Source organism: Pseudophryne corroboree (genome assembly GCF_028390025.1).
Source record: "Pseudophryne corroboree isolate aPseCor3 chromosome 3 unlocalized genomic scaffold, aPseCor3.hap2 SUPER_3_unloc_13, whole genome shotgun sequence".
Lineage (NCBI taxonomy): Eukaryota > Metazoa > Chordata > Amphibia > Anura > Myobatrachidae > Pseudophryne > Pseudophryne corroboree.
Window position 1 is genome coordinate 1001135 of NW_026967501.1, and position 13893 is coordinate 1015027.

Genomic DNA, 13893 nt, shown 5'->3' on the forward strand with positions numbered 1-13893 from the left:
AAATGAATAACATCTAAAAAAAATTGACAGATACCAGTATGCGTCCTCCTTTTCTTTGCTTCACTTGTTCTTTTTCTTGCTTGCCTTGTAATCCGTCCCCTTTGAGAACGCCTGAGTTCTTATCTATTTCATTAAAAATGTTTCTTTACTAATAATGTCCGTGTTAATAACTAATATATACTGTCTAAAGAAGTCCCTATGACTGCGTGTTAAATGGTTCTCCTGTCTCTTAATAAATATAGATGTGGAAACGTGCTAGTCCTGGTATATAATACACTTTATGGTTGATTTACTGCACTATAAATAGAAAAGAATGTGGCCCTGGTTACTTTGCCTAACAAGTTCTGTTAGAATATGTCAGTGTGAGATTTCTCTTGTGTGTAATAGAGTAACATAATTACAAGGTCTCTCAGATATGAACCTTCCTTCTCTATATGGTGTGGAGCTGATGCAGAATAACGACACAGGTAACCTGTTTATGGACTCCTGTGTATGCTGTCCTGATATTGTTTTATCTTTTATGCATTCTCCACCAGATCTATATCATTAATATGTAAATTAATGTTCCACATTTAGACTGTAGTGCTTAGTATTTCAGTATAGATCTACTGGGCTGTTCTGTTATGATATCTGAAGTCTGAAGACTGAGTTGAAAAGTAACTGATTAAATATCAGTCCGAACGCAGATAGCTACGTATCTATGTCTGTTTTATAAAAACAAGGTATTAATCTAGTATTTTTATCAATATAATCAGCTCTGTTCTAATTAAAGTTTTTTTTACAAAGTTTCCAAAGTATAATGGTAGTTTAATACCTGCATAGACCTAGCCATATAACAAATGGAAAAATGTAAACTGTTTACTAAAAAAGCTGGTGAACGGGAGGCTCGATCCCGCGACCCTATGCATTGGAGTCCGTAACTTAACCGTGTGAGCCAGATAAGAGCTCAAATATATTTGTTGCTCAAATATATCTGAAGCACCATGACTTTGTGCACACTGATAATGTACAAAACTGCAACAATTAACTTTCACCAGATAATCCGAAATCAATTGGAAATCTTTTGCGCTACACATGATTGGTCTTATTGGTATTTGTCCATAATATGTTTTTAATCAGAGATCTATTTAAGGAAATGTGATAATAACTGCTAATTAATTAATTCAATTGTTTCCAACTTACAAAGCGCTCCTTATCATTGGTCTTGAGTATCAATGTATATATATAAGTTTACTGATAACCCACCCATTGATAATATCATCAGGGCGGTATGCCAGGTTCTACATTTTACTGAGACTGAGAAACCTCTTTTAAATTAAGACATTTTATTTGCTGAAAACCAAAGGATAACTGGTGTTTTACTTATTCAGAATCTCTTAATAAGCAGTTAATGGAAGCATGGAAAAATCCAGATAAACGGTTTTCTATGCCTAGGCGGTTTCTCACTAACTAACCATTCCCAGAGTCTGACAACTAAATGGGAAAATCCACCAACAGTGGATTCCTCAGTCTTAAAACTTTCAAAGAAGTTAATCATTCCAGTCCCCGCTGCAATAACGCTTAAAGACCCATCAGAGCATAAGCTAGAAGCTATGCTAAAGTCAATGTATATAGTAAAGGTGTTGCTTAGACCTGCTTTAGTTGGAGTTTGGGTTAACAAGGCTGTAGCTGCATGGACAACACAGTTCAAGTTGTGCCTTCAATAGGATCTTACCTTAGACCAGCATATACCTCTTGCTGATCAAATCTGCGAATCTGCTGAGTATTTAGGTATGTCTTCTATGGACGTCAGCTAGATTAGTTCTTGGCTTTCAACTTCACTAGTTGCGGCCCGACGGGTGCTTTGGCTACATTCTTGGCAAGCAAAGGCAGAGTAAAAACAAGGAATAGAAGCACTGCCTTACACTGGCAATATGTTATTTGGTCCTGAATTGAACAAAAGGATCTGTTTTCCTGCCATTGCCTGTACCAGTTCCTAAACGGAAATACGCTGGACCAGCATTCAAATCTTTTAGACCTCAGTCTTTTTGAGGCTGTGCAAGAGGAACAACCATACAGCATAGACATGGTAGAGGACGTGGTTTTCAACAAACCCCTAACCGTCATCAGGACACAAAGGCAGCTGACAAACCGGTGGCATGAAAGGCTTCCTGCCCATCTCAGATCATCAGTTGTGGGAGCACACCTTCAGAAGTTTCACTTGGCATGGATTCAGACATCCACAGATGTGTGGATCCACAATTAAGTGTTCAAAGGTTACAAAATAGACTTCGATTGTCTACCACCAATGCGGTTTCCCTGTGTCAAGGGACAAAAAGGCGGTTCTGCAGACTGCGATTCAGTCTCTTGTAGATTCAGCAGTTTTGATTCAGGTTCCAGTTCACCAAGAAGGTCAAGGTTATTATTCCAATCTTTTTGTAGTACCAAAGCTGGACAGCTTGGTCAGACCGATATTGAAGAAAAAGGAGAGCAAAGAATGTCTCTTTGTTGGCGCACATTGAATAATTTTAAAATTTAACTTTTAATACGTTCATTAAGATTGTTCCAAAAAAGACGAAATTTTGACAATACAATACAACAAATACTAACTGTGAGTGAAATAACAAAATGAAGTGAATTTCTTAAAACCAAAGGCTCGCTACCTGTGTCATGTATTATATTATTCTACTTGATTAGTATAGTAAGAAACACTTACGGATCTTAATGTTCTGTTATAATTGATCTGTGGGATTATGATCAATCCACAGGTTCAGTATCTGCGCAAATGTCCAATGTGTTCCTGAAGGATTACTGTATTACGGTTATTATGGTATAATAGCTATTATACCATAATAACCGCAATACAGTCTTTTTTGGGACAATCTTAATGAACTTATTAAAAGTTACATTTTAAAATGATTCAATGTGCGCCAACAAAGAGACATTGTTTGCTCTCCTTTTTCTTCTGTATGATATTATTGTCTCAGGGTGCACCCCCAAATATCCAGTAAATACTGATTATCTTATTGAAGGATATTGATTGGGGCCGTTTTCTGCAAGTTAACATTGTCAAAGCTGGTGCAGAGTATATCCCATTCTCCCCATCCCTTTTATGCTTCAGACCGATATTGAACCTGAAGGGGCTCAATCAGTACATGACCTAGATGGAATCCCTGCGGTCAGTGATTTCAGGTTTAGAACCACAGGAATTAATGATTACGCTGGATCTCAAGGATGCGTACTTACACATTCTAATTTGGCCAGCGCATCAGGTGTACTTAAGGTTTGCAGTACAACAAAACTATTAGCAATTTCAGGCACTACCGTTTGGCCTCTCATCAGTGCATCGGGTATTCACAAAGGTGATGTCTGTGATGATAGCTCATCTCAGATCCCTGGGAGTGATAATAGTGCCGTACTTAGAAGACCTTCTCATCAAGGCTCTGTCTCAACACATACGCCTTCAAAATGCCTTACTAACGTACAAAGGCCCTCATTCCGAGTTGTTCACTCGCTAGCTGCTTTTTGCAGCATTGCACACGCTAAGCCGCCGCCCTCTGGGAGTGAATCTTAGCTTTGCAGAATTGCGAACGAAAGATTAGCAGAATTGCGAATAGAAGTTTCTTAGAAGTTTCAGAGTAGCTCCAGACTTACTCCTACACTGCGATCAGTTGAGTCCTTTTCGTTTCTGGTTTGACGTCACAAACTCACCCAGCGTTCGCCCAGGCACTCCCCCGTTTCTCCAGACACTCCCGCGTTTTTCCCTGACACGCCTGCGTTTTTCCGCACACTCCCAGAAAACGATCAGTTTCCGCCCAGAACACCCACTTCCTGTCAATCACACTACGATCAGCAGAACGATGAAAAAACCTTGTTAGGCCGTGAGTAAAATTACAAACTATTGTGCAAATTTACTTGGAGCAGGCGCACTGCGTTCATTGCGCATGCGCAGTTTGCGACTAATCACTCCGTAGTGAAAAAAAAAATAACGAGCAAACAACTCGGAATGACCCCTAAGGTACTAGTTCAGCATGACTGGATTGTCAACTTCTAGAAATCACACCTGGTTCCATGTCAAAGAGTTCAATTCCTAGGAATGATTTTGGGGACGGTGGATCAATGAATTTACCTACCAGAATAGAAAGCACAAAGTATTTGTCATCTAGTACAGTTAGTGCTCAAACCACGGATAGTCTCTGTGCACTTGTGCATTCAACTGTTACGAAAGATGGTGGCGTCTTTTGAAGCACTCCAGTTCGGAAGATTTTACTCACGTCCTTTTCAGCTAGCTCTTCTAGCATGGTGGTCAGGCTCTCATCTCCAAATTCATCAGATGTTTCGGTTGTCTCCAAGGGCCAGAGTATCACTACTCTGGTGGCTCCAAGTACAGCATCTCACTGTGGGAAAACAGTTCGCAGTCTGGAATTTGATAATTCTAACGATGGACGCAAGTCTCAGAGGTTGGGGAGAAGTGGTCCTACATCGTCAATTTAAGGGTATCTGGTCAGACCGAGAAAGATTACCGTCAACAAATGTCCTGGAACTCAGGGCAATTTACAATGTACTGCGAGAGGCAGTTCGCTTGCTCCAGTCTGAGACTGTTCAGGTTCAGTCAGACAACATGACGGAAGTCGCATATATCAACAAACAAGGAGGGACTCGAAGTCGAAGTTGCTCGAATCCTGAATTGGGCTGAGCATCACCAAGTGATATTGTCGGCAGTGTTGATTCCAGGAGCGGACAACTGGGAAGAAGATTATCTCAGCCATCAGGATTTTCATCCAGGAGAATGGGCTTTACATTCAGAGGTGTTCCAGATGTTGGCCCAGCGGTGGGGTTACCCACAGGTGGATCTAATGGCATCTTGCCAAAATCATCAAACACCCCAGTATGTGTCCAGAACAAGAGATCCAAAAGCAGTGGCAGTGGATGCTCTCACAATACAAACTCGTGTATCTGTTTCCACCATTTCTGCTGCCTCCTCGGTTGCTAAAGCGGATCAAAAGTGAATCCATGACCGTCATAGTAGTGGCGCCTCATTGGCCTTGGTGAGCATAGTTCTCTGATCTCCATGGTCTACTCGCAGATGATCCATGGCCGCTTCCGCTACGTCCAGACATACTACAACAGGGTCCATTCCTTTACCCCGATTTAAGGCGTCTGCGTTTCATGGGGTGGCTGTTGAAACGGCTCTCTTAAGATGAGATGGCATTCCAGACTCTGTTATACCAACCACGTTACGTGCTACAAAACCAGTTACAGCAGCTCATTATCACAGGATTAGATGAGCTTATATTGGTTGGTGTGAAGCTCAGAAGTTTCCAACATCTTCTTTCAAGTTATCCAGTCTTTTGCTATTTTTACAGGCGGGGTTAGATGGAGGACTACGTTTAGCTACACTAAAAGTGCAGGTCTCTGCCTTGTTAACTTTCTTTCAAAGGCATTCGTCTCTTTTACGAACAGTTCACAATTTCCTACAATGTGTCCTTAGAGTTCAACCTCCACCTACAGCTCCATGGGACTTGAATCTAGTTTTGGATTTTTTTGCAGTCTTCAATATTTGAACCCTTACAACAATTGGATGTTAAGTTTCTAAAACAGGAAAACAGTGTTTTTCCTAGCCTTAGCTTCGGCAAGGTGTGTTTCAGAATTGGGTGCCTTGTTATGCAAGCCACTGTATCTGGTATTTCATGATGACAGAGCGGAACTTTGGACGAATCCCACTTTTATACCAAAAGTAGTTTCTTCTTTTCACATCAATCAACCAATTGTAGTTCAGAAGATTCAGGAACTCCAGCTAATTTGGATGTGGTACATGCACTTAGCATTTATGTAGCCCGAACATCAACTGTACATAAAACGGATACATTGTTTGTTCTCTATGATGCAGTAAAGCTTCCAAACAAGACCTTGGCCAGATGGATTAAGCTGATCATTCGTCAGGTGTACTTTCATGCTAGTCTAACACCGACTACATCTGTTTCAGCACATTCCACACGTTCTGTGGGAACATCACGGGCAGCAGGTTGTGGGGCTTCTATGATGAAACTTTGCCATGCAGCTACATGGTCATTAGTGCACACGTTTATGCGCTTTTACAAGTTTGACACGTTTGCGGCATCAGCTTCTAGCTTTGACCACCTAGTGTTACGGTGCCTACCAACTCTCCCGCTCAAGGGGGAAACTTTGGTACATCCCAAGAGTACTCCAGTGGATGAAAAAGAAAAGAGGATTTTGGTACTTACCAGATAAATCTTTTTCTTTACATCCACAGGGGGCACTGGACACCCACCCAGAGCAGTTTCTCCTGGCTGGTGGTAAGTTCAGTAAATCTTATGGTAACACATTTTCACCGACTTGTTCAAATGTTAAGGTGATTGTTATCTATTGTGTCAAGTTTCCAGTGCACCCTGTGGATTCAAGAAAAGGATTTATCAGGTAAGTACCAAAATCCTCCTTTCAGGTATGTAGGAAAACATATTACTGAATTGCTTTCTATAGGACTTTGACGTATTCAGACACACAGTGAAAGCAGTCTGAAAGATTAGATCGTTGGGGCATTTCCGCAGCCGCAACCTAATATCCAAAGGTATATCCTGTGGATACCACGGTGGACCCTACATGAGAAATATCTTGTTAGTCTCCTGTCTATGAAGGTAATCAGATGTGCAAAGGCACAAGCTGAGGAGAAAATGGGCGAGTAAGTGGGTGAAGGAGGAAAAACTTTTTTTAGGTATATAATCGAAAGTAGAAAAATAAAAGGCAGAATAATAAAACTAAAAGACAGAGACTGGGAGTCTTGCTGAGGGAGACAATGTAATAGCAGATCATCTTAATTATTTTTGCTCAGTGTTCACTACTGAGAGGGGAAGGGGTCACAGTTAAGTTGCAGGGATATTCAGGAAAATTAAACAAGTACATTCACAGAGGAGAAGGTCCTAACAGAACTCTTAGAGCTGAAAGTGAATACATCTCTGGGGCCATATGGGATACATCCAAGGATACTGAAAGAGCTTAAAGAGGTGCTGGTAGCACCATTAACAGAATTATTCAACCAGTAATCAGCTACAGACGTAATTCCAGAGGACTGGAAAAGAGCGAACGTAGTCCCACTGCACAAAAGTGGAAGCAAGGAAGAGGCAAACAACTACAGACCAGTGAGTCTTACATCAGTATAGGGAAATACTCTTAGAGTTGTAGATTATCTCAAATCCAGCAATTTACAGGATCCCAAACAGCATGGATTCACTGGGGGAAGATCATGTCAAACAAACCTTATTGACTGTGTGACTAAAGTGATGGCTTAAGATGGAGCCGTGGATATAGCTTATCTAGACTTTAGCAAGACTTTTGACACTGTTCCTCATCGCAGACTGCTAAGTAAACTCAAAAGCTTGGGATTGGATACTAAGATTGTTGAATGGATAAGATCTTGGCTACATGATAGAAAACAGAGAGTTGTAGTAAATGGAGTGCATTCACAGGATGGAAATGTTACCAGTGGAGTACCCCAGGGATTTGTACTTGTACCAGTGCTTTTTAATATCTTTATTTGCGACATTGCAAATGGCATTAAATGGATAGTATGCCTTTTTGTAGATGACACAAAGGTATGGAACAGGGTAGACACACCAGGAGGGGTAAAACAAATGATTGACGATCTAGGTAGATTAGAGGAATGGTCAAGAGTGTGGCAGTTACAGTTTAATGCCAAAAAAATGCAAAATTATGCACTTGGGTCTCAAAAATCCAAAGGCTAAAAACAGTACAGTATTAATGGCACTATACTGGAAACTACTGAGGAGGAAAGGGATCTAGGAGTCACTATGTCAGGTGACTTAACACAGCAATGAGGAAGGCTAGTCAGATGCTTGGCTGCATTGGGAGAGGAATCAGCAGCAGAAAGACGTAATAATGAACTGTACAGGTGAAACTCAGAAAATTAGAATATTGTGCAAAAGTTCATTTATTTCAGTAATTCAACTTAAAAGGTGAAACTAATATATTATCTAGACTCATTACATGCAGTGAGATATTTCTTGCCTTTATTTGTTATAATATTGATGATTGTGGCTTACAGTTTAAGAAAACCCCAGATCCCAAATCTCAGATTACATAAAATCAATAAAAACTGCCCGTGAACAAGCATTCTGTGAAACGTACGTTGGGAGGTGAACGGGGTCACGGTGAGTGCGCTCACGTGACCAGGAGACCGGCAGGAGAGGAGACCAGGGGAGCCGCTAAGACACACAGCTCGTCACGCCGAGCTGTCAGCGGCATCAAACGAGCAGGAAACACGCACAGGCTGTTGCAAGTATTTCTCCACATATATCCTGCACTTTTAATTTGTCTCCCGCTCTCCAGCCACGCACAACTGTAATTAAACACCGTGTGCATCAGTCTCATTTCAGGCAAATCCATGCCGTTTCTTTAAATAAGGCATTTTTTTCATATATTTCATATATATATCTTTTTCATTGCATATTATAAACTGTTGCTCTCAGGTGCTATTTAGACATAAAGAAACAATTTTGACACTTCTCAGTGTCACTCTGTTGCTGATGAAATTATACACAATCAGCAACAATTTACATGCCGCTCTGGCAATTTGAGGGTTTTTTCACATTTTGTTTCACAATTTCTATGTGACTCACTGTGGACATACAGCATATACAATACTATTTGTGTGTTTTTCCACTGCAAGTACAATAATTTAACAAAATTAAGACAGTAATTGACAATTCAGGCTCTAATGATTTAGCTAGCCTTAGTGTGGAAAGTGGAGATCACGTCTCTTATGATTTATTCCCTAATTACCTATCCACTTCTGCCAATCTGTCTTTTCAGCTGAATACATGGTTTCTGGTGCATTTCCATTCCCTGCCCTATACGCTGTGTGAAGGGGGAGGGGGAGTATGGTGGATTGCTCAGGATCTTTTTGCATTTTCAGTTTTAACTATACTTGCAACACATTCATGTTTTGATATCTCTCAAATCTTGCTGGCATGTCATCAGAATAATTAGGGTTCACTATTGCCCTATCACATGTGAAAAATCCTCTGGGATCAATGTTGCATAGCACAAATATAAGCAACAGATTGGCGGCTCTTGTTGGCAAAACCGATTGACCATATGATTTAAAACCCCTGTATACCTATACATTTGGAATACACCTTGGTGCAATGATGGTCAAACATAGGTCTCTTTTTTAAGAGACTATCTGCCCATTTTTTAGGTGGATTCAACAACTGCATTCCCATTATAGGTCTCTGCCTCATCAACTTTAAATCTACTACCATACCACACCGTACATGCCCAATCTCGTCCGATCTTGGAAGCGATACGGTGTTGGGCCTGGTCAGTACTTAGGTGGTTGACCACTAAGGAATACCAGGTGTTGTAGGTCTAGTTTGATGGCAATACCTTGGTCATTACACCTACTGCAGTAATCAACACCTGGCGGGCAACTTCTTGATTTTGCCGTAATTCATGCCGCACGTTTGCCTTATATATATGATTTTTCATCCTTATGTTCACAGTTGCATTCCCGAATTTACGATTCAAATTATTTAATCAATTTTTAAACATATTTTGTGTGTACTCTTATATTATTCATTAAGAATTAAAGGTTACGTTTTAATACCAAATACATACATAATTTCTATCACAGTTGTTTCCAAGAGGGAGTGCTCCCAACAAGGGTCACTTTTTTCCTTTCTCTCCTGTCTTTATTACCTATGTAATAGACCCATGGGAGCACCATCGACAATCACCCTCTCTTTTTTCTACCTAAAAAGAAAATTTTTTTTGTTCAATGGTAGATGGTGATTAATTCCGGAAGTTTTTTTCTGGTTCGTCGGTTTTTCTTGGAAACACATATCAATTACATATCTATTCAATCTCACTTAGTCCTGTGCGGCATCCTTAACCCAATCCTTTACAACAGGGTAGACACACCAGGAGGGGTAAAACAAATGATTGACGATCTAGGTAGATTAGAGGAATGGTCAAGAGTGTGGCAGTTACAGTTTAATGCCAAAAAAATGCAAAATTATGCACTTGGGTCTCAAAAATCCAAAGGCTAAAAACAGTACAGTATTAATGGCACTATACTGGAAACTACTGAGGAGGAAAGGGATCTAGGAGTCACTATGTCAGGTGACTTAACACAGCAATGAGGAAGGCTAGTCAGATGCTTGGCTGCATTGGGAGAGGAATCAGCAGCAGAAAGACGTAATAATGAACTGTACAGGTGAAACTCAGAAAATTAGAATATTGTGCAAAAGTTCATTTATTTCAGTAATTCAACTTAAAAGGTGAAACTAATATATTATCTAGACTCATTACATGCAGTGAGATATTTCTTGCCTTTATTTGTTATAATATTGATGATTGTGGCTTACAGTTTAAGAAAACCCCAGATCCCAAATCTCAGATTACATAAAATCAATAAAAAAAAAGGGATTTTAAATACAGAAATGTCGGCCCTCTGAAAAGTATAATCATACATATGTACTCAGTACTTGGTTTGGGCCCCGTTTGCATGAATTACTGCCTCAATGCGGCATGGATTCTATCAGCCTGTGGCACTGCTGAGGTGTTATGGAAGAGCAGGATGCTTCAATAGTGGCCTTCAGCTCTTCTGCGTTGTTCAATCTCATGTCTCATCTTTCTCTTGGCAATGCCCCATAGATTCTCTATGGGGTTCAGGTCATGCGAGTTTGCTGGCCAATCCAACACAGAAAACAAAGTCATTGAACCAGGTTTTGGTACTTTTGGCAGTGTGGGCAGGTGCCAAGTCCTGCTGGAATATGAAGTCCGCATCTCCATAAAGCTTGTCTGCTGAAGGATGTATGATGTGCTCTAAAATGGCCTAGTAAGAAGCGTCTTACCGGGGCTAAAGAAAAAAAGAACTGGTCTGTTGCCCAGTGGTCCAAAGTCCTTTTCTGATTAGAGCAAATTTTGCATCTCATTTGAATACCAAAGTCCCAGAGTACGGAGGAAGAATGGAGAGGCACAAAATCCAAGATGCTTGAAGTCCAGTGTGAAGTTTTCGCAGTCTGTGTTGATTTAGGGAACCATGTCATCAGCTGGTGTTGGTCCACTGTGCTTTATTAAGTCCAGAGTCAACGCAGCCGTCTACCAGGCTTTGGGAGTGCTGAACCCATGAATATGTGTGTGTATATATATATATATATATATATATATATATATATAAAATTGTGCCCAAGGCTGATTACTGCATCTACAACAGATATAGGGCTTATGTGACAGCCTGTGAGATACAGACGTGGGGTGACACTGGCACAGCTGCCCATATGTAAAGTGGCACTCATTATTAGGCAGAGCAGAGGTGTGTACCAGGAACGAAACAGTCAGACCGTATCCCCATCATTAGGTAATAGGAACTAACCCCTGTTACCTCCAGGCTGGTACTCCCACACTCCTCTGGGCAATCCAATTCCAGAAACTACCACTCATGCTAGAAAGTGACCCCCCCCCTCCCCCTCACACAATGAGAGCAGGTGATCTTACAGAACAGGTAACAGGGAAACAGGAGAAACATAAAACTACAGGTATAAGATGTAATGTGACACAAGTGATACAAGTGACACAAGTGATAGATGTAAGAGATCACATAGAGCTGGGATCAGGATACGTTGTGTAATGAGAGGTCAGACAGAAAGCTTCCCCCATGTTGGTTGCTAACGCTGTAGCCTTGCCCATTGTAGGTGAGACTCTATCATAAGGACATGTTTCACCACAACTGAGTCACAGCCAACTGGTATCACCCACACCTGGAGCTCAGCTAGACAGCCACTTAGGATTGGTATTGGGTTCCGAGTACACAGAGCAAAAAAGAGGTCATCGGCACAGCAGGGGTAGACCAGGGCATGACATCTGATTGATTCACCTAGTGACAGCAGGTGTATTGCAAAAAGCATAGGAGATAGGACAGGACCTTGAGGAACATTGCATGGCAATGGTGATGATGAGATAATAAAGGTTCCTCACCTGTGTGATGTCTATTGTGTGAAACAGCTGATTTACTTCTCAAACTCAGAACATGTGTGACTTTTCTCATGTCTAACGAGATGTGATTTGTGTGCAAAACATTTCCCACACTCAGAACATAGAAATGGTTTCTCATCTGTGTGACGTCTCTCATGTGTAACAAGATCTGATTTCTGTACAAAACATTTCCCACACTCAGAACATTGAAATGGTTTCTCACCTGTGTGATTTCTCTCATGTCTAACAAGAGCTGATTTGTGTACAAAACATTTCCCACACTCAGAACATGGAAATGGCTTCTCACCTGTGTGACTTCTCTGATGTGTAATAAGATGTGACTTATGTATAAAACATTTCCCACACTCAGAACATGGAAATGGTTTTTCACCTATGTGACTTCTCCTCTGATGTGTAACAAGTTGTGACTTATGTATAAAACATTTCCCACACTCAGAACATGGAAATGGTTTCTCACCTGTGTGACTTTTCTTATGTATAAAAAGAGCTGATCTTTGAATAAAACATTTTCCACACTCAGAACATGGAAATGGTTTCTCACCTGTGTGATATCTCTCATGTCTAACAAGTTGTGACTTATATATAAAACATTTCTCACACTCAGAACATGGAAATGGTTTCTCACCAGTGTGACTTCTCTCATGTATAACAAGAGTTGTTTTTTGAATAAAACATTTTCCACACTCAGAACATGTAAATGGTTTTTCACCAGTGTGACTTCTCTCATGTATAACAAGACGTGATTTTTGTATAAAACATTTTCCACACTCAGAACACGGAAATGGCCTATCACCTGTGTGATATCTCTGATGTGTAACAAAAGCTGATTTGTATGTAAAACATTTCCCACACTCAGAACACGGAAATTGCCTCTCACCTGCATTAGCTGGTTGATGGGTAATAGGCTTTGTGTTCTGTGTAAAACATTTGGCATCTATAGAACAGGGAAACACTGTATCTACTCTCAGAGCTGTAACAGATGCACCAATATCAGAGTGATCAGGAAAACAATTCCCAGGATCAGAGGGACCAGCTGATAGAGCTGGATGTATAATTGGGGTAATGGGGTTAGCTCCTGGAGAATCCGGTCTACTGTCATTATCTTTTATGTCATAATCCGGGGATAACTTTAGATGTCCTTCTGAGATATTCCTGCTTGTGTGTCCGTCTGCTGGAAATAAAATACATTATGGAAATATAAATTTTCCTGTAACAATTTTAATCTTGTAAAGATTATAATTAAAAATAGCAAATTACTATAAAATGAGTAGACGAGACCCAGGGTGTCCAATAGCAAATATGCAGGTGCGCGGCCAACAGCAGCAGGTAGGAGGAAGGTCAGTCCCTCAAAACTAAACAGTAGGAAAAGGGAGTGTGGACTCTACTCTCCACACCGGCTCGCTAAAGCCGTGTCCTCCTGGGCAATATTTGGACATATCTCCCATCACTGGATCTCTCCATCAAACTGACCCACCCCTACAGCTACACAAAGGACTTGTTCCAAGGCTGATGCTCACCTACAAGGGGAATTGGTAAATACCTTCTGAGTACAGTGAATATATAAAGGGAAGCTGTCCTAGCCTATAGGAATGGACAATCCAAACAGTGGAATATATGAATTACATCTAATTTTATCCAGATAAGCTCTATTCAAGTTTTTATTGCCACCTAGTGGCAAGAGGAATTCCTTCTTTTTTAAGAATTGTCATATGTGATATGCTATTAAATTGTTATTCTTTTCTATAGAACAAACCATCCGTTTATTATTATTATTATCATTATTATTATTATTATTATTAATTTATTATTAAGGTTATGATTACTATCATGTTCTACAATTTTATCTTAAATTGATTCAGCCAGCGCAGGTACACACTCCCG

General features: G+C 40.5%; 1 protein-coding gene and 1 pseudogene across 1 annotated transcript in view; one reads left to right on the top strand and one right to left on the bottom strand.

Moving 5' to 3' along the window:
• The window catches only part of LOC134983336 (oocyte zinc finger protein XlCOF6.1-like), a 376610-nt gene that overhangs the window by 299811 nt on the left and 62906 nt on the right, over nucleotides 1-13893 (bottom strand). The window lies entirely within an intron of this gene.
• On the top strand, nucleotides 9267-9385 carry LOC134983365 (5S ribosomal RNA; annotated as a pseudogene).